We start from the raw sequence: 21,577 nt of genomic DNA on the forward strand, positions 1-21,577 counted from the left end.
AATGAATAGTCTCAGGAATCCCATTATGTAGGCAACATTATTATCCCCATCTTACCGGTGGGGAAACTGAGGCTCAGAGAGGTAAAATCACTTATTCATGTCCTCATAGCTAGTAAGTGGTAGATCAGGATTTCAAATTCAGGTCAGTCTGACTCCAGAGCCCAACTTCTAGCTATCACACGATGCCTCTATATGATGTTACAGAATTAAATCACCTCTATATGAAGTTATAGAATTAAATCACCTAGAAAGTACCTTTACTAGAATGGGTATGCGCCTCTGATATTGGAAATGTCTGAGAAAATTGGGGATGGGTGGGGATGAAAGAACATGGAAGCACCTGAGTGAGAGACAAGTGACAATAGGTGACAGACCCAAGGCTTGGCTGGACAAGGATCTCTGCCACGGTGTGGAGGCCCATGACCCCTTATCCTGCATAGCTGGTCATGGTTTCTAAGCTTACTGCCTTTCTTTAAACCACCTAAAACCACCCAGGAACTATTTTCCCACAGCAGCTCCTTTAGTTCAACTCTGCAATACGATCTGGTCTTCTACATCATCAAGAAACTTCTTTGATGTTGCATGATTTGCTGGATTTGTAATCTCAAAGGTGTCTTGGGGAAATTTCTTATAAGTGGGCCATCATGGACACTTGGAAACTAAGGTCTGATGATTCCATCCTCACCTAGTTCAGGCTTCCCACAAGTCGCAGGCCAGGCTGTTAGCACAGAATAATAAACACCTGCTGACTTGGACCCTTCCTGGGGCAGTTCACAACTGGTTCTGACCTCTACCTGGACCAGGGTCAGGCTAATCTCAGCCAGTGGAACATGGGAACCCCATGAAGTTTCCTCTGGGAGGACATGAGTTTAGGGCCCCAGGGCTCCCAGGAACTGAAAGAATGAGTACTTCCAGGAGCCACCTCACAGCTCCCAGGAGGTCGGTAGAGACCAATGCTTCTCATGTCAGGCTCCTGCCTCACCCATTACTTCAGCTCTCATTAGCTTCTTTAGCAGCCACTACCAGGTGTATTTTTTCTCTTTCTAGCATATGCTCCTCGCCCTCCATTTCCTGATGACTGGCAATATACAGATGTGAAGGACTTGGTGCCCCATAAAGCAAAGTCACTCATGTCGAGCCTTTGTCCTTGACAGTCTCTCTTGCCGGAGCTGCCCAGATCCATTCAACATCTCTATTTGTATCTTGTTGATCCTCTTAGCCCAGTTCCAGACACACATGTGGAGTGACCCTGGAGGGAACCATGTTGTGGTGAGAACACAAAATTGAACCGGAAGTCACCCTGCAGCCTACGGAGCGGATTGTCCCATAAAGGAGAAGAGAGGACTTTACAAATCACCAGACTATGTTGTAGAATCTGCGTCAGGCTGTAGGAAAGGTGCAAAGTGGAGGAGGTCAGCAGACAGAGATTGTCTGCTTCTGTTTTCTGTCTCTGATTCTCCTCCCGGATCTGGACAAATGGTTACATTCCACACTCCAATTTGCCCTAAGTCTAATGAGGAAAACATACCTTCTTTGACGTGTCTCACTGGGAGCAATGAGAGGCAGTGACAAGGTAGCCGTAAAGGCTTTGGGATTTTTATTTTCAGAGAGTCCAAACACATCTTTAACCTTACAGCGCATGGAACAGAGGGGGCGGGTGGAGTGGTTTACATCTGTGTGTGTGTGTGTGCGCGTGCGTGCGCGTGTGCATGCGTGTATGCGGGCGCCTATGTGTGACTGCCATGCTCCAAATGAGGCCTCAGGGTAATAAGCAGAAGGCCTGCTGGGACCACCAATTTCTTTTTCCCATCTGTGATGGCTGGGGCCCCATGCTTCACACTGGGAAGGGTATCAGCAAACTCTCCTCTGTCTCGTGGTGCGGCCGCCTTTAATTCATATTTGCATGTGTTGTGAGACTAGCCAGGCAGCTGAACGACTGCCCAGGAGTGGAGCTTGTGATGATGTAGAGAAATGAAATCACTGTTTAATGAGAATCGGTGAGATAAGGTCCACAGATGGACCATTCTGAGGGCCGTGTTTGAACCGCAGTATTCCATTCATTTTATAATATACCTTACTGTGGGCTTAAATTGCATTCTTGGAAAATTTAGCCCAGCACGACTAGTTGTTTTTAGAATGGCATCACTAACGTAATGTTGTGTTCAATAAGACTGTTGCATAAAAGGTTATCATGTAATTTTTATCATTATAAGTCTCCAGTGCTTCTAGAACTTACCTTCAAAAATATTGCAACATGGTATTTTTGATGCGCTTGTGTTTCTAAGAGAGTTCTAAGAAGCCGTGGCTACAAATCCTCCTCAGTTTCCCTTCTGGAACATTGCTTCCTGGCTTTTATAGAAGTTCCTTTTATAAATTAACTTTCTAAAGGAATAGGCTTGAGGTATTTTTCCTATAGTGTTTAATCTTTGACTAATGTTCTAATTGTGGGTTTTTTCTTTCTATTTTTATTTTTGTAGTATGTCGGACTAAGCATAGCATTTGGAGATAAGACAAACTAGAGTCTTGCTGATGCTAACCACGAGCATGGACAAGTTACATAATGTTTTGAAGCAAATATTTTTTAGGGATTTGAGATGAGGCAGGTGAAAAAAACTTAGCACATAGCCTATCACATGGAAAAAACTCAGTGTCAATTCTAGCTATTATTATTGTCAGCGTAAGAGTGGTAAAATCTCTGGTTTAGACCCTCTGGCCTAAACTCTGACTAGATTTTTTCCTTGACAGTTTCACCTGACCTTGTTTTATTTGTATCTGTAGAGTTACTATTCTGTTCAGAAGGCTCATTAGGTACAACTGATTTCAGGTCCACGAGTTCCTGGGCAGTGGGAAATGAATAAATGAGTTAAACCTATGTTTCACAAGAGATTTTTGTATTTCTGTGTTTACATAAATGTAATTTTCAACAATGAAAAGTAGCTTGTCATGAGTAGTTCATTTCCCGAGATAAAAAGATAGGAAAACAACAAATGGCACTTAAAAGTGCAATTCTGTGTAACACAAATCCTCATTAAATTACACAGGATCTTGTGGTTGTCTGTGTTGCTCTTCTGAAGAATACTGGAAAACAGATTCGCTGGCCACAGGGTAGGATATGCGATGGGAGCACATCGTCGGAAAGGAGAGGAAAAGCTTTCTAGGAATGTCAAATCACAGAGATTTAGGCTCAAGGAATTGGCCGTGGTGTTTTCTCTGCATAGGCTTAGAATTTGATATTGGACTGAAAAATTGGTGGAGGGAGGGAGTGGCTCCTCAGAATGTAGCTTTTCCAAGCTCCCTCTTGCTTTGTTTTTGCCTGGGGCGTTGTTTTTTGTTTGCCAGGACCAGCGGCTTCCTTGCTGGCCAGGCTCCGCTCAGCGGCCCAGGGCTGCTTCTCTGATGTGGGGGAATTCGCCCCTCTGAGGTTGCACGGGGCAGCTGTGTGTCCCCAGGCCGGGCGAGGAGGCTGAGCTGCCTCGAGGCCTGGCTGGATGCATCCTCGCTGCTGTCCTTACACCGTGATCTTTTCTAGGATCTTCCACAAATATGACCTCTGCCAGCCGTGCCCGAGCTCCTCAGCTCCACTGCCTCTGGGAGCCGGGCCTGGAGACAAAGGGGCTGGCTCCGCATCAGATGCCGGCTATTTTTTTCCCGCATGGTCTCTGGGAACAGTTACTAATCATATCAGACCCTGAAACAATTTAAGCCTTTCCTATCTGCTAAGCATGAGATCTGTTGCTGGCACACAAACAAATCCCAGACTACCTCCACACAACAACACACACATGTTTACCTAAAATGTACCATTAATCAACCATCAACAAGTATGCATTCAGATAGTAAGCGCTGGGCTAGGTGATGTGGGGGAGACAGCCCTGGTCCCAAAGAATTGGTCAGATCATTATGGGCAAATCTTGTCCCCCACACCCACCCGAATGGACCCTTTCATCACAGAAACATTGTTACGGGACGAACTGTGCTACCCCAAATTCAGATGTTGAAGTTCCACTGAGCAGCACCTCAAAATGTGACCTTATTTGGAAATAAAGTCCTTCACACATGTGATTAGTTAAGATGAGGGTATGTGGGAACCAAGTGGGCTCCTAATCCGATAGGACTGGTGTCCTTATAAAAGGGGAAATTCAAAGACACACACAGGGAGAATGTCATGTGAGGATTGGAGTTATATTGCCATAGGCCAAGAGATTACCAGAAGCTGGGAGAGAGGCCAGGAACGGCTCCTTACTTAGAACCTTGGAGGGAGCCGTGACACTTCTGACACCCTGATTTCAGACTCCTGGCCTCAGAACTACAAGACAATAAATTTCTGTTGTTTAAGCCACTCAGCCTGTGGTCCTTTACATGGCAGGCCTAGCAAACCAATATAAACGTGAAACACACGTCCTTCCATTTTTATTTGGGAAAACTTGTCAGCCCACTATTGACTCGAAGGCAAAGCCTTGGCCAGCTCTTCCCCATTCTGCCAACACAGCTCAGACGTCACTTACTCGGAGCTGCCTTATCTGAAGAGGCCCCTGGGCCCTCTAGCCTGGGACCCTGTTTTATTCCCGTGTAGACTTTTCACTGCCTGATGTGATTTTGCTTACTTTTGTTGACTTTTTATTATCTACTTCCCACACCAGAACTTAAGCTCCTGGGGGTCAGTGCTTTGTTTTGTTCAGTGCTTGGCATATAGTAGGTGTTTGAAAAGTATTTGTTGTGAGAAAAAATAAATGTGAAAGTAATATTTAATTTGGGAATGCTTAATTTGGGAAAGTTTTTGTGGGTAGTCAGAGCTATGCTTCCGGACACTGTTGATTTTCTTTCTTTATCCCTCACCCCCCCATCTTACTCTCTTAGGCTTGAGAGAAAGTCTTTGGACTCACTACATGAACACGGACAACATGGGCCTGAGATGTTCTTGTCCCACTGTGGATGAGCATGGTTTTGTTTGGTTTTGTATTCTGCTTTGTCTTTGAGCTGCAGAGGACAGATGGTCAGTTCTCAGACCTGCTTGACCACCTCTCCCCTGGGAAGAAAGACAGTTAGAGGGAGCTAGACCGGTGCTTGAGACTGAGCGTGATGGCCTCCAACATTGGAGGGCTGTGGTTCCCTCATCAGGGCCCTCAGAGGAGGATGTCTTCTCCACCTCCCCATTCAAGAGGAAGAGGCTGAGTAGGCCCAGGAGTGAGGGACCCATATGTGGATGTACCTAAGGGTCCTGAGACATCAGAAAGAAGTAGGAAGAGTGGTACTTTGTGAAGACCCTGCTTCCTGCCTTTGAACCCCAGTCAAACGTGAAAGAGACTCAGAAACATGATTTGGTCATGGGATGATAAAGTGGCTGTGTTTGTGCTTACCAGCTAGAGAAACACAGGAAGATTGGTCTGAGGTGATAGGCAGTGGGTGGAGGAGGCTCCTGAGGAAATGCTTCAGATAAATATTTCTGGGATAAATTCCTCGACCGGGAGGGTGACTTGGAGCGAATAGAGAGGAAAGGATTGACGTAATTATTGACAGTGTATTTGGTGGCCCATTAAATGTTATCTTTACTTATGTATGATTTATACTTCACCTATGTCCAAAAAGGATTTGAGGGAGATGACTCATCAGAGGTGAGGAATGAGTAAAGAATGATCCTAAATTCTCATGCCCGAGGGATAAGGATAAGAAGGTATCCCTATCTGCAGCAGGAAGGGCTGGGAGGAGAAAATACTTGCAAGTAGACAGCGGTACGTTCAGTGTTGGATTAGACACTCTTGAGATGATGAAGGGACCTTCAAACAGAAGTGTCCTTTCGACTATTACAAACGTATTACTCAGAGAATTCCTATCTTTGATAGGCAGGGTATCTGAGAAAAAAACCAATCTGTGTGATTTGTCCATAAACATGAACCCCTTAATTTGTAGCTGTAGCCGTTGTTAGTTTTTTACTGCTTTCAAGTGTAATACATTTGCTCCACATGATTTGTAATTTTGATTATCACACATGTACCAAGGCTTGTGCACACACACACACACATCCCAAGAAGCCTGTTTTCTGCAGTTGTCTCCCAGGATCTTGAAATTATACCAAATTGCTGGAAGCTTTGCTTTCCTGTGTCCTGGGAGAGCCCTTTGGTCTTCTGTCTTCGTTCCATGTGGTCACCCCAGTTCATTCCTGGATAGGAGTTTCCGCATGTTCTCCCGTGATCTCTCTGTCATTCCGTGAGTAGTGGGTATGGGCTCCAGCAGTCTTAACTTTTTTTGCTGTGCAGTCTTCTACACTAGAGAGAGCCCATTCAAGTAACTTTTCTTCTGCCTGCTTTCATCTCAGAGAGGCTTTTAGTGATCTCCTTGGAAAACCACACAAAACAACGTGCAGTAGCTAGGGTTCCCACTAAGCAGATGAGCACCAAGTTAAGGACTAAGAAGTAAAATAAAGAGATTACAGCCGTGAGAAGTTTCCAAGGTTGCTGATGTGTGAAAATGTTTAATTGGCAAGCATACCCTCCTTAGAAGACTCAGGAAAGGAAGAGCATCATTTATTACTCCTTTTTGGAATTGACCTTTGCATAGACTCTGCGACCAAGGTTTTATTTTTATTTTCTACATAGGTGTGTTAAAACCCAGAATTACTTCACTTCACCAATATTTAAACTGTCTTAGCTCTAACTGGGTCTGAGAGAGGTATTTTTTGCTTTCATTTCCAAGTCTACAAACATTAGTAATTAAAAAAAAAATGCACACGTAAAACATTGAAACAAACGGGATATAAATGAATGAGTAAAATCTGTTGTCATCACTCATCTTGAATCCCAGTCCTCCCAGGAGGTAGCCAGTGAACAGTCCCATGTGTAGCTCTTTGTGCCTTTTTTTTGGTATATTTAAATATATACCTGGAATGCTCTGCTCCCAGGTGGTCACATGGCTGTCTCTTCTAGTTTAGATGCCATTTCCTCAGGGAGGTCTTTCCTGATCACAGGATTTAAATGAGCCCTGCCCCACCCTGTGCCACCTTTTATGTAACACCCTTTTGGTTTTCTTCATCGAATTTGCTGTCATTTGTAACAGGCAAAATAATACCCCTTCCCCACCAAAGATATCCACGCCCTAATCCCTGGAACCTGAGAATATGTCACTTTCCATTGCAAAGAGAACTAAATGTGATGTGATTCAAAGTACAAACCTTGAGATAGGGAGATTATCTTGCATTGTGTTTGGGGGGCCCAGTCTAATTCCATACGGCCTTAAGAGTGAAGAAGGCTGGGTGGAGAAGGACAAGAGGTTTATAGTGTGATAGAGACTTGACTCTTTGTTGCCTTTGAAAATGGAGGAAGGGGGCCATCAGCCAAGGAATGCAAGTGGCTTCTAGAAGATAGGAATGACCCTCAGATAACAGCCAGCAGGGAAAAGGGGCCTTCAGGCCCACAATCACAAGAACTGAATCCCACCAGCAACTTGAATGACCTAAGGAACAGAGCCTTCCTTGGAGCCTCCAGAAAGAAATGCAGCCTTTTCTGGGTAAGACTCGGATTGGGCTTCTAACCTACAGAACTGTGAGACAATATATTTGTGTTACTGAAGCTTCTGAGTGTGTGGTAATTTGCTATGTCAGGTTAGAAAAGTAGCTGTAGCTACACCACCAAAATTATTTTGTTCTTCTTTGGTGTGCTTGTTTTTTGTCTGCCTGCCCACCCAAATGTAAGCTTTTGGGGAGACTATCTGTTTGGTCACTGCTTTATCTCCACTGGTTAGCACAGTTCCTGGCATGTAGCAGGTGCTAATTTTGTTGTTGAGTGAATAAATGAATATGTAATGTGTACATTTTTGTATATGGGATCAGGTTATATATATCATTTGAGAATATTTTTTTTAACATAATTACAGGTCTTAGGGGTCTTTCCATGTCAGTTCATATAGATATAAAGCATCATTTTTTTTTCACTCTACTATTGGATGATGATTGGATGGATGTATACTCATCCTGTTAACCATTCCCTTACTGATGGACATATAGGCCGTTTTCAGTTTTGCAGTTTATGCCTCTCTGGGCACATGTTCAGATATTTCCATGGGATAGAAATGGAGTTGTTGGATTAAAGGGTTTGTCCTTTTATGTTTGATGGACATTTGATGGACACTGCTTAATGACCTTCTAAAAATGTTATGCCAAAGGACATCCCTAGTAATTTTACCATGTTGATCCTGTTAGCCCTTTTAATTATTTTTTAACTTACTGTTAGATAAAAAGATCTTTCTGTGTTTTCATGTTGGCATTTCCCTGATATGAAGGTTGAAGAACTTTTCTTCAGTTTATCTGCTATTTGTATTTTTTTCTTTCTATGAATTAGGCTCTGGTATCAGAATTTAAAAATTTGAACCCTGACTCTAGCAGCTGCTAACTGTAAAACTTAGGGCAAGTTCTTAAATTTCTCTGTATCTCAGTTTTCTTGCCTACAAAATAGAGATTCTCATAGCATCTGATCAAAGGGTCATTATGCAAATTAGTTGAGTTCATCTATGTAAAGTTAGGTTATTGCTTGGCCAGTATCCCCACAATCAATTTTAACTTATCCTTGTCCACTTTATTCCTCTTAGGTTGTTTTATTTTTGATTAGCAAAAGCTCTTTATATAAGATAGAAAGTCATCTGTTGTCTGAAACACATTTATTGCAACTGTAAATGTTTTCTCCTGGTTGCTTGCCTTTTATCTTTGTTTATAGTTTATTTCATCTTAAAGAATTTAAAAATTCTTTCTTATCTATCTATCTTTTTCTTTATAGAGCTGTATATAGAACATACATAACATTATATTCTTGCTTAGAAAGATACTCCTAATCCCAAGATTATAAAAGTCTTCTCCTAATATTTTCTTCCACTATATTAATTAGTGTGTATGTGTAGCTCTTGAGTTGCCTTGGAATTTATTTTTGTATATGGAGTGATGTTTTCTTCCAAAGTACAGACATGATATTCCCCGTGCTATTTATTGCACATATTTTGTGTCTTTTAAAAAAATCAATTTAAAATTCTTGATTGATTTTATGTATTAGGTTCACATAAATATGAGACTTTTCTGTTTATTCCTCCCTGTTTATTCTTTCCTGTTTTTCTGGAGGCACAAATACCACACCATTTTAATTTACGTAACTACACAGTATATTTACCATTTGGTTGTGCAAGTTCACATTTTTATTTTTTTTGCTAAATTTTCTTAAATATTTTAAATTTATTCTCTTTTTAAAAAGATTTATTTATTTATTTTTAGAGAGAGAGAGACAGAGACAGAGGGAAAGAGAGAATATGAGTAGGGGGATGGGTAGAAGGAGATGAGAGAGAGAATCCCAGACTCCCTGCTGTACACGGAGCCAATGTGGGTCTTGATCTCACAACCCTGAGGTCATGACCTGTGCTAAAATCAAGAGTCAACTGGCTGAGCCACCAGGCATCCCTAATCTTTTCTCTTTTATATGAACTTTGCAACCAAGTATGTCAAGTTCATTTAGATTATGTTTGGAGAGATTTAGATTGAGATTTAATTTAGATTAATTTAGAGAGATTGTTACATATAAAATATTAAAGGTTTTTTAGCATATTTATTATTAGGCTTAATCAACTTAGTGTTCTGTTATTGTCATGATAAAATCTTTTGTTCATTGCATTTTCTAAGTGAATATTGTTGAAAAATAAAGATAGTAGTGGTTTCCGTATGTTGATCTCATATCTGGCAATCTTACTTATCTCTTACATTAATTAGAACAATTTTTCATTTGATTCTTTTAGATTTCTGGTTAGACAATCACATTATTCACGAATAATTAGTTCTCTCTCTCTCTTTCTTTCCATTTTCCGGTCTCATTTTTTTTTCTATACTTCTTGTACTGGCTATGTCCACCAGTATGATGCTCATAACTGATGGCAAAATTTCTTGTCCTGTCTTTAAGTGGAAGAGGTTTCATTTTGCTTCTTACTTAACTCATTTTGGTTATGTATAAATAGATTTTTAGTTTTTTTTAATGGCTTAAAGAAACCCCCTTCCTTTTTTAGAAAAAGGAATATGTGCAGAAATAGATTGTGTATTGATATAATGAACGGAAAATAGGTCTGCAAAAAAAAGTGCTTCTTGGTACAATGATACGGGGAGAAAAAGGGAGGAAGTATGAAGGGATAAAGTGTAAGAAAAATGGAATGGAAAAGAAGGAGAGAAGAGCTAGGAGAAGGGGAATATAAAAGCAAAGCAAAGGGTGCCTCGGTGCAGTTGGTTAAGTGGCTGACTCTTGGCTTTGGGTCAGGTCGTGATCTCACGGTGGGCTCCATGCTCTGTGCAGAGTCCACTTGGGGTTCTCTCTCCCTCCCCTCTGCCTCTCTCTCTTTCAAATAAATAAATAATTAAATCTGAAAAAAAAGATAAAAGCAAAACAAGACAAAAGCAGTAGAAGGTGCATGTTCCCAGACCTCATTAGAAATGGAGGCTGGCCAACTGGCCTTTTGGGTGGAAGAAAGGACATATTTGGCAGGAAGAAGGGGAAGTGGAGGGTAGGCCCTGGGTGAGGACGGTGATGATGGACATCTTCATGCAGCAAGACTATGGGGGAATGATAGATAAAGCTTTAGTAGGAAAGCATTCCCAGCACAGTGCTGGCAACACTGTGCTGGTCCGAGCAATGACAGTGCCCCACTAAAACATCAGTACCTCTCCAGCAAATGTTATTATTGGGCGTGGATGTCCGGGTGTGGTGCTTAAGACCGGATATGTGAGTTAGCCACGGAATCAGCCCTGGAATTATCAGCATATTTTCCTTTGTAGAGTCCATTTGGTCCACACCCTCCACCTGTCTATCACAGAAGCAGACTACTCAAAGGTGATGGGACACATCGCAGAACGCTTTCAGTGTTCTGCCAATTTTCAGCTCTCACCACGCAGGTAAGTGCCTTATAGAAAGATAAGGATTTTCCTGTATAAGTGAAATCAGAAGGACGGTAACTCAAGTTCCCCCCGGATCTCAATACCACACGACAGTGTATCTTATGTGCACCTGCCCCTCTAAAAATGTCACACAAGGACGCCTGAATTTTTCCCTGTCCATAATATTTTTGGTGGTCCTTTTCCTCATGATCAGTAATTTCCTTCTTCCTAGAAACCGTTTGCTAGGAGTCAGGTTAAGTTAGTTCATTTTCTAAATAGTGCTGGATTTTATCCTCTCTCATATGTGTCTCTCACAATATTGTCTTCTCTGAGGTTGTCGCTGTACTTTGTAGGGTCTTCGTCGTCATGGCACTTGGACCAATGTTGGTGTCAGTCGTTCTCTTGGACCATAGGGCCTCTGGAGGCTGACACCATCTTTTTGGTTTTCCTTCTTTCATTCTTTTTTTTTTTTTTTTTCAGATTTTATTTTTTTATTTGACAGAGAGAGAGAGATAGCAAGAGAGGGGGAACACAAGCAGGGGGAGTGGGAGAGGGAGAAGCAGACTTCTCACTGAGCAGGGTGCCTGATGCGGGGCTCCATCCCAGGACCCTGGGATCATGACCTGAGTGGAAGGCAGATGCTTAACAACTGAGCCCCCCAGGCACCCCTCCTTCTTTCATCCTTAACACAGTGCCTGGCGTATAGATGGTGATCCCTGTATTTGTTGAATAAGTTGATACACAAAAGAACTGAACAAGGTAGCACATTTAAATATATTTTCCTGAAGAATAGTCTCGAGTTGTTAGTTTGGAGTGGATTTCTCAAGGCAAACATAAGGGTGGAAGTAATCATTTTGCCAAACGTATTTTAGTAGTTTTGCTTGGCAAAACACTTAATTGGCTGGTTGTGTGAACATTGGTTGGTGTGTATTGATATTGCCATAGACAAGTACACCGGGGCCACTGCCGTCACCACTACACCAGTGGTTGGCACTTCTTGAGATCGAAGAGCTCCTGTAATCTTTGAAGCCAAACTCATGGTTTTCCTTCTTGTTTCTGTAAAATGGCAGATGCTGGGGCATAATTTCCTTCTAGGCTCTGTGTCTGGAAAGCTGTTGCTCCCAGCGCAGAGTTGAGAGGATCCTCTTTCTGTTTACAATCCTTTGTCCCGCTAACATCCATGCCTAGAGGCCAGCAGTCACCTGGCTGCTGGCAGGAAGGGATCCCGCTGGGGAAGGACACGGAGAACCTCCGAGTGAGGGGAGTTCCTCCCTACTCCTGCTCCATTGGGCTGGTCTCCCTCTGGGGCCTCTGGGTCACCAGAGTAGATATTGCCACTCCCGCAATTTTCTGCTTAAACCTTAACGTTCCTCCTCCCTGTATAGGGAGCACTTAGATGGGGGAGGGGAGAAACAACTGCTTATTTTCTTAGTGGAGAAAATGAGGCAGGATCAGTATTCATATAGCATTTGTGAAGATAACTAGTATCCTAAAAGACAGATTTCAGGCTCGTAAAACCGAGACTTTAAGAAAGGTACTTTATAAATAAATTGGTTTAATATTCTTATTTTACAAAGGAGAAAATTGATACCTGGAGATCACCCGGTGGTAAAATCAGGACTAAGTATCAGAGCTTCCAGTCTAGGACTTTAGTGGTGATACAGTAATTTGAGTTAAATTATTCACAATTATTAAAATTATACGATTATAAAATTTATTTATAACTTTTGAATAAAGCAAGAAGTAGTTTTAGTTCTAACTCAGGAATAAAGTGCTATATTTTCAAGATATGGAATGTAGGATTTGTTATTTTAGTTACTTGATTATATATTAGCTGTGGTTTCTCAGAAGTACGGACACCCAAAGTATAAACCTGATTTATTATTCGAGTATGCAATTTTATTTATTTTATTTTATTTATTTTAAAAAGATTTTATTTACTTATTTGAAAGAGAATCAGGGAGAGTCAGAGGGAGAAGCAGGCTCCCCGCTGAGCTGGGAGCCAGATGGAGACTCGATCCTGGGACTCCAGGATCATGACAGGAGCCGAAGGCAACCACTTAATCAACTGGCCCCTCCAGGCGCCCCTGAGTATGCAATTTATAGAAAAAAAGGGGCAGCACAGAGTTGAGAACAGGGATTAAGCAACGGATTCTAGTCCACATCTGCCTTCAGCTTCTGTGGGTCCGTCAAGCTCTGCTCAGCTCTGGGAGCTCATCTGTGAAATGCTTTCTTCCCCCCATAAGGTCATGAAGACACACATGAACAAAGAGAGGTCAAAGTGTTTTGAAACACACTCTCTCTATAGAATGGAAGTGCGTTCCTGTATTTAGGTTAAGATGCAGAAATATTAACTTAAGATGTATTTCTTTAACCCCCAACCCCCAGTATAACTTTAACCCCCAAATGCCATGTATTACTTTCTTTATAGACTTTTCCCCAAAAGATAAGGCTTTGCAATTGTTAATTTTGGAAAGATTGTTGAAAGGGAAAGGGGAGTAACCTAGGGCTGCAGGTTTCTGCTCGTAGCCCATTTGCTCCTTGTCACACACCTGCCTTCTGGCTGGGGCCGTCCACGACATGGCTGGAGTACATACTTTGACCTCCAAAACCAAAAAACCTCAGCCCCTTCAATTCAAAGCATCCTCTGTCAGGTAGTGGAAATGTCTCCACTGACCATGTCAACAATGACTTAAAGTAGCTTAAAAAGAATTCTGACTCTTTTTGGCCTCTTTTGAAATTGTTGAGAAAAAATGGACCTAATTGAAGCATCTTATATTTTTCAGATGTTCTGTGAACTTGAGCTCATGTCCTCTGAAATGTGTGATGGGGTTGGGGGGTGAGAGAGCGGAGTGGGGTGGTGGGTTGAATAAAAGGCCAAAGAAGAAGAGAAGATGGTTGAGGAGAAAGGAAACATGGCACCATCTGGCCGCTCGGTCCTAACTGGGAGAAAGAAGTCCTGAGGCAACAGGTTGTTGATCCATGAAACACACTCACATTTTGTTATTATCAGCACATCGCTCTTTTGACACCTTCCCTGTCAACATACGGGGCACTGTGCTTAGTTTCTGTGGCACGTTTCACCCCTTAGAGCTCCCGAGTCAGATGGCAGAGAGTAGGTAAGTAGTCTTAGCTGCCCACATAACTTTTCCTCCTTTATTCCCCGCGCTCAGGGTTGTTTCTGTTTCTGACAGTTCAGACAGATCTTCACATAAATCAGTGGTAAAAATCGCTCATGTTCGTGGGCAGTGGAAGGTTTAAATCATGTTCTCTGAAGTCGCTTATGTTGTTGCATCACCGATGTTTTATCACTTCTTTTTAGCCCCTTCTTTGGCGAAGCAAGGATCTCTACATTAGGCAAATGAAAAATGAACTGCACGCTTATCCTCTTGCTAATACAGCTGGTGCTCTTCCAAAAATCATGCACCACCACTGACAAATCACTGTAATAATCACAAGCCTAAGCTTTAATTTCTTGAACCATTTTTAGGAAGTGTTCATTTTTCAGCCATTAGGATGGACAAAATTGATTGTTCTGAAAACAATGTCTAGGGCTTGTAATGCTTTCTTACTTGTGGTCTGAAATTTATTGTCAAGGATCCCAGTTCTATTGCTCATACTAATGCATGGCCCCAGGAAGACCTCTCTGTTGGCCGAGCCTCAGTTTCCCCATCTAATAACATCTCTCATCCCCCATTTCTGGGACAGATCAAGTGATCAAGTGACACAGATGTAAGATCCGTCTCTCTAAGAAGACACTTTAATGCCAACTATTGTTGACTCTCAGCTATCTACTTTTAAGTTGAGAACATGCACTCTTTCCTTCAGAGGACCTTTGAGAATTTAAGAACTCAAAATTATAATCTGAAAAAAATGGAGCATGTAGAGAGTTGTCCCCAAAGGATGTCCCTGAGGGAGCCATCTTGGCTCCGACATGAACTGTTTTTTTTTTCTTTAAGCTAATCCCTAGGAAAGAGAATGAATGCTACCCAGTAACCAAAAGCTAAAAGAAGAAACAAGGCCTACAGTGGATAGAGGATGTTATTCCTTGTTCTATGTGGCTCTTAGTTATTCTCATCAAGCTGAATCTGTGAGGGAAACAACTTTTGTTTCTGAAGATGCTCTACATGCCCTTTTCTTCTTTTAGTAACATGTCTCTTCTCATGGACCTCCCGGCCACTGGGCAGCTGATGCCTGCATGGTGCTTCTCCTCTCAGCCAAGTGTCCTGCCTACATCTGTTATCCTGGGGAATGCCTTGAACTCCGGGCTTGGTGAACCTTATTTCCCCAAAACATTTCCCTCCCTTTTGCCACTTTCCCTCATGACCTTACTAAAACATAGTCGTTACTCTAATGATGGCTGAAAGTGTCTCCTTCAGAGGAGGGAACATTCCTGACTTAATCTAAAAGAGGAACGAATATTGGGCATCAGCCATGCCATGGTGGAAGAGCTTTCTGGTCTTAGGTCATCCTTGCTCTGGGTCCCTAGTGTTATCCTCAACTGACATGGAAGTCTGGTCCGTGAAATGTTAGCTTCTAGGTCCCGGGAGGACACGGGACTCTAGCTTCATCTTAGCATCTCAGAACAGAAGAAAGTAAGCAGGAGCTTGTGTAAGTGATAAGCAATACTCACCGCCTAACTTTCCCAGGTCTCCGAACAAAGAGGCCAAGCCAGGGATGTGAGTTTCCAGGAAATGACTGACCCAGAAGCCACAAATGCTTTCAGAAGCCCTGGAATTAGAGATGGTAATGAACTCATAAATGGGTGAGGGGGAAAGATTAACATGTGAGCTGCCCATTTCCATGGATACAAGGCTCCTTTCATTTATTTTTACTGGGCCTTTACAGGGAGTCAGAGCTCCAGATCTGATAGGACATCTGTGCTTCATTAGCTGTGTTTCATTAGGTTTATAATGTGATTTAAACGGATCCCTCAAAGCTGCAACAAGGGAGGCTCCTGAGAGTCCCAAGTTCCAGGCGCTGCCTTGCAGGGGGCCCATGAAATGGCTACATGAATGGGGATGAGTGTTCGGAGGTCACGGGGCTTCTGGATGATGGATCTCAGGCTGGGATGAGGTCAGAAACATCTTTTATTCTGCAATTAAGATCTTAAAAAGGAGGCCCGCTCCATCTGAGAGCATCTCTGGAGGGAGAAAGAAGAATTTGGCTGTGAGGGCCTGGAAAGCTCTGCTCAGTCTAGCAGTTTGGGTTCTGTCACCTACCACCGTAGCCGTCCCCCTTTCTCGCTTCAGAAGGCAGCGCAATTAACACGTGTTTTCTAGGTTGCGGGAGGAAATGTAAAACATGACGGCAGTTTGGTGGCCTGCAACAGGAAGCAGGAAGCGACCACTTTTTGAGCGTTCCCTCCAGCAATGATTAAAGTAGAAGCAGGTAGTCAGTCATGTGATGGGGCTGAAATGTATAAACTGGGTATCACACTGCTCTGAGAATAGTTGCTATGGTAACCCAGACAGAGATGGAACAGCAGTAAAGGAGAGCTGCCCTGAAAGCAAATGTTATTGATTAAATGAAATTTTTTTTTGGGGGGGGGGGTTGCTGGCAGTGGTAAGCATGGGTGTAGGAGGCAGGTGAAGTCACTGTAGTGACTGTACGGAGGGTGGTTTGGTTGGATATTGACAATCCTGTCCGAAGTCCTCACAGACACCGGAAGTTAAATGACCATCTGCGTGAGCTACTGTTGCCGTGGCTGAACTTTTTGATTTCAGCATTACATAAAGTCATCATTTTTTAAGAAAATCTGAGATGGCTGAACCAGGTGGTGTTGTTAGCCTTGAGTTTGAAATCTGATCATCTGGAGAAGGGTTATTTTCCTACAGAGTTTATGGCTGTGTCCACTAGGCACCTCATTAGTCCTCATTGGGCCCTTAAATTCTGTCTTCAATTGGTCACATTACCATTCCAGAGGTAGCTATTTTGTTTAGGAGACAAGGTGGGATCTCTAAATGTGTCCTTATTCCAACTCTGGAAAGCATCTTCCCCCACCCCCACCCCGTGAACTCCTCGCCTGGAACCCACCTACACTACTTTTCCCTTAACTGTAAGGTTGAGAAAAGACTCCTGTCCTACTTTTCAGGGTAATTGTGAGAAATAACTTATTAATGATTATAAAGCATCTTGAAAATACAAGCTCTTCACAAATGCAAGATAATAAAAGATTCATATGAGTAACAGTAATGACAATTGTATGCAGGCCACTGAGAAAGTAGTTGAGGTCCAAAGGGAGAGTAAGGACCTTTGAATAGGAAATCTCCCTTGATGTGTACCGAGTCAGAGATGAGAACAGCCAGATACCCTGCACTTCCTGAGCTGTCATCTGTGTGTGTGCAACACAGTGTCCTCTATGGGGACAAAGTGAAGATTTACCAATAGGTTTTTTTTTTTTTTTTTTTAAAGAATTGTTGGTCTAATATTTATTGTCCTCAGCATGCCCTTACCATGAGCTGGTTGGAAAGATGTTCCGAAGTAACCACTATTTCTCACTCCTGAGGCTGATGACCTTCCTTTTGTCCCTTTGCCTTCCCTTTATGCAGCGAATCTGTATAATACAATACAGCCCTCTGCCAGCAGATCTGTTACTAAAGGAATTCATGCATCTTGCATCTTGAAGATGCATTATTAATGCCTGGACAAATCACATCAGGTGAAACGCAGCAAGTCCCTGGCACTGAAAAAAAGGAACAAAGACTGGTTCTACAAGAGAGCGATGGATGAGACAAATTATAACAGCTGGGAGTTTCTTGTAAGTAAGATGGCATAAAAACCAGAAATGCTAAAATTGTGTGCACAGACAGCAACTTCGCCTTTTCGTGGTGAAACAGATTACACGTGGTGCTGGAAGAAAGCCACTCTAATTGTGGCTTCGTTAAAGTCGTGGTGATGTGACTCTTTGAATTTCTCAACAAAAGGGGCCAGCTTGCCGGTGACCAAATTACTTCCAAGTGCAACCCCAGGCTCTTGTACGTGATTTCCGAGATGGTCTGAGAAGGATGGTTTTTGTTTTGTTTTTTGTTTTTTGTTTTTTTAATGGAGCCAGTAATCAACTCTGGCTGCACAGGAGGGGGAAAATGAAATGCGGCTTGGGATAGTCCAACCAGGGAACTCGGGGAAGGGAGTCCATCTGGGAGAGGGGATGCGGAATCCCTCTTGTCATCTCTCCTGTCCAGATGGGGATGCCTGGATAGATTGGCAGGAGACAGGGGTTTGCTTATGTGTGAGGCCTCCTCCTGCATGAGGACATACAGATCCTTTCAACTTCTGAACTGGGCAGTGGGAGCCGGATAAATATCGGGTTTATTTCATGTGTATGGGAAAAGGTCGTGAGAGCCCAATCCTGTAGCCGTGCAGATGCATGACTGTACCTACTCCCACCGGTCACTGACGACACACAGGTTGCTTGAGCACTGATGAGCCTCCTGCCTCGTTTTGTGTAGAGGCCGTGGAGGGGAGGATTTGTTTTAAATTGTAGGCAATGGCTGAAGTTTATGACGACATTGAAGGAAGGCATTTTTTAATCTACCACTATGTAATCAGTTTATTGAATAAGATGGCTTTTGGCACCTCCAAAGAAGTGAAACTCTTTTTAAACGTAAGAGCTGCTGATGTTGAAAAAAGAAAGCTGTGGTTTTTCTGTCTGTGTGCTTGTGTGCGTGCGCGTTTGTGCCTCGTGCCTACTGTTCTCTTGTGGTTTCTGTGTAATATTGCCCACATTTTCTATTTGGAGAATCACTTTCCCCTATATATACTCAGCAACAAACATGAAACCACCTAATTATATTTTCATAATCATGATTAAAAACCATCTAAATTATCCTGCTTGATGTACTCAAAGAGTTTGTTGATTGCTTTTTGATGTGTATTAGAGCTTTATGCAGAGCCACATCAAATGATTTTCTTCACAATGAAATAAAGGGGAAAGAAAGCCTTTAGTATGCATACACGCTTACTTAAAATATACATATATAATTCATATTTGGCTAATTAGCCAGTATCAACACAAAATCCATGACCACGAAATAATTGTAGAAAGGCTGATTACCTTCAAATAGTACATTAATTTTCACTTATGTGTGTATATATATATATATATATATATACACACATATATTTATATATATTTATATATTATATATATTTATATACACACATATATATATATATACACTTCTTATGTGTGTGTGTGTATATATATATATATATATATACACATATATATATATTTTTTTCCACAATATTGATTCTACCTTTTACAGAAACCATCATTCTTTTGGCCCATCAGCATTTCAGTGGGTTTTTCTACATTCTGCAGATTAAGATCTGAACTTTAGAATTAACTTTTGTGACAGGAATCACATGTAAATGTGTTTCTTTGAGTGATAGGATTATAAGCCAGTTCACAGGAAGGAACTGGAATGACCAGTCAGGCTGCAGTCTGAGCTATTCTTGCTGATTCCCCACAAAGTGAACAAGGGGTCCCTTCCCTTCCTTCTGGGGAATAACAGTGTAAATGCTTCTCGTGGGTTGTTTTTGTTTTTGTTTTCCACATGTTAATTCATTCCAGGGGTGGAAGAACTTACTTTTAGGCCTAGGTCTTGAGGCACTTTTTGTATTTGTGGTAACATTGTATGATGTGTCAAATTAGTCTCCTTCATTTTCACACTCTAATCTCATACGATGTTTGAAACACATACAGGTTCTTTCCAACAAAGGTGTCTGTGACTCTTTATTAGGGCATTTCCCTCGGTTCACAAGCCCTTAAAGCACTGGAGGCTTGTCTGTTGTTTTTGGAGTTAGCAGTTTGGAATAAATGGGTAGGTGACAGGCGGGGCAGTGCCTGCCACAGGTGAAGTCAAAGGGGAGAGATGAGATGTGTTTTCCACATTCAGACATACGGTGATGATAGATCTAAGCAAAAAGTCAAACTAATGTTTTAAATTTTAATGAGGAAATAGTGGCTCATATATTCACTCAACAAACATTAAGGACCTTTTGCTTTCCAGGTATTGGCGAATTCTTTTTTTTTTTTAAGATTTTATTTATTTATTTGAGAGAGAGACAGTGAGAGAAAGCATGAGAGAGGAGAAGGTCAGAGGGAGAAGCAGACTCCCTGTGGAGCTGGGAGCCCGATGCAGGACTTGATCCCAGGACCCAATCCCGGAACTCTGGGATCATGACCTGAGCTGAAGGCAGTTGCTTAACCAATTGAGCCACCCAGGTGCCCCAGGTATTGGCTAATTCTGAAGGGTAATGGTAAATCAAAGAAAACTGAGATATGGTTACTCCCATGGGTAGGGAACTTACATAGAAAAAGATTCAATACAGTGTGCAAATTGATGTGGTAGAGATATGTGCCAAAGGACTATGGGAAAATGGAGGAACAATGTCCTGAGCAAGTTGGGAAAGCCTTTACTGAAGAGGACCTTGAAAGGTGAGCTGGAGGTTACTACACAGAAAGGCATTCTAGGCCGAGGAGATACTAGGCATGCACAAAGGTCAGAAGTGGGGAGGTGGAGCATGGTGTGGGAGAGTATGTTGAGTACTTACCTGTTTAGTGAATTTTAAATCATGAGGAAGAAGGAGGCGGGAGATTCTTTTAGAAAGGCAAGAAGCTGAAATGTCAGTTGTTGATGTGCTGCACTTTGTGTTTTGAAAAGCTAACTCTCTTGTAGAATGGGGGATGAACTGAAAAGTGGAAAGGAAGGTTGGCAGGAGGGAGAGCCATTAGAAAGGAATTATAATATCTCCAGAGAGAGGCAATGAGAGCCAGAAACAAGGCAATGGCAGTAGGGTAAAGGGGTGAGGGAAGTTCTAGACATCTGTCCCTGTCTCTACACAATGACCAGAGCTGTTACAGCCCCTTCTTTACAGGGGCCACAAACTTCAGCCCCGCCAGACCTTTCTCAGCTCCTGCCTTTGCAGGTGCCGCTGAAAAACTGCTTACCCCTTGTGCAAGCAGCTAATTTCTATGTTCTTTCAAGGGGCATCTCTAGCATTAGCTCCTCTGGCAGGCTCTGTTTTCCTCAGGCTGAGCTAGGTATCCCTGTGGCAACTCCCGCAGAACCTGGCAGAAGTCTAAGGAAGCCACTACCCCACTAGTACCTGGTACTTGGTTACCATCTCCTTGGGGAGGGAAGCTGCACCCTGCAGCATACATAATCACAGTGGCGACCATGCCACGGGTGCTCTGGAAATGTCCTTTGAGTGGGCAAATGCAGCGTTTAACTCTCAGCTCACTTCAAGTAGTTCAACAAAAGAAAACAAAATGCCTGTCATCCTAGGACACAGTGCTGAATAAATATTTTCTGTTGGTTCTGGACTTGTGGGCCGTAGCTACAGAGTGTAAAGTCGCATGAGGATTTGGTAATTCTGGGATGTTTGAGTTCAATACAAACCACCAATAGAAAAAAGAAAGGCCCCCAAAACTCATTGCTAACTTGGATAATATATACATACATACAAATGTATATATATTGAATATATATATTATGAAAGAATACATATATACATATAAATATATATATCTTGAATATATATTATGAATGAATATATATAAAATGCATATATATATATATATAATGAATGCAGAGAGAAGTAGGCCAGAACATCCCTCTTATTGCCACCTACATTGGTATTCTTATTGGCAAGGCAACCAAGTAATGTTTTCTTGTCCACTTT

The sequence above is a fragment of the Lontra canadensis genome, unplaced genomic scaffold (genome assembly GCF_010015895.1).
Source record: "Lontra canadensis isolate GAN:19392208 unplaced genomic scaffold, GSC_riverotter_1.0 scaffold17, whole genome shotgun sequence".
In the NCBI taxonomy this organism is placed as follows: domain Eukaryota; kingdom Metazoa; phylum Chordata; class Mammalia; order Carnivora; family Mustelidae; genus Lontra; species Lontra canadensis.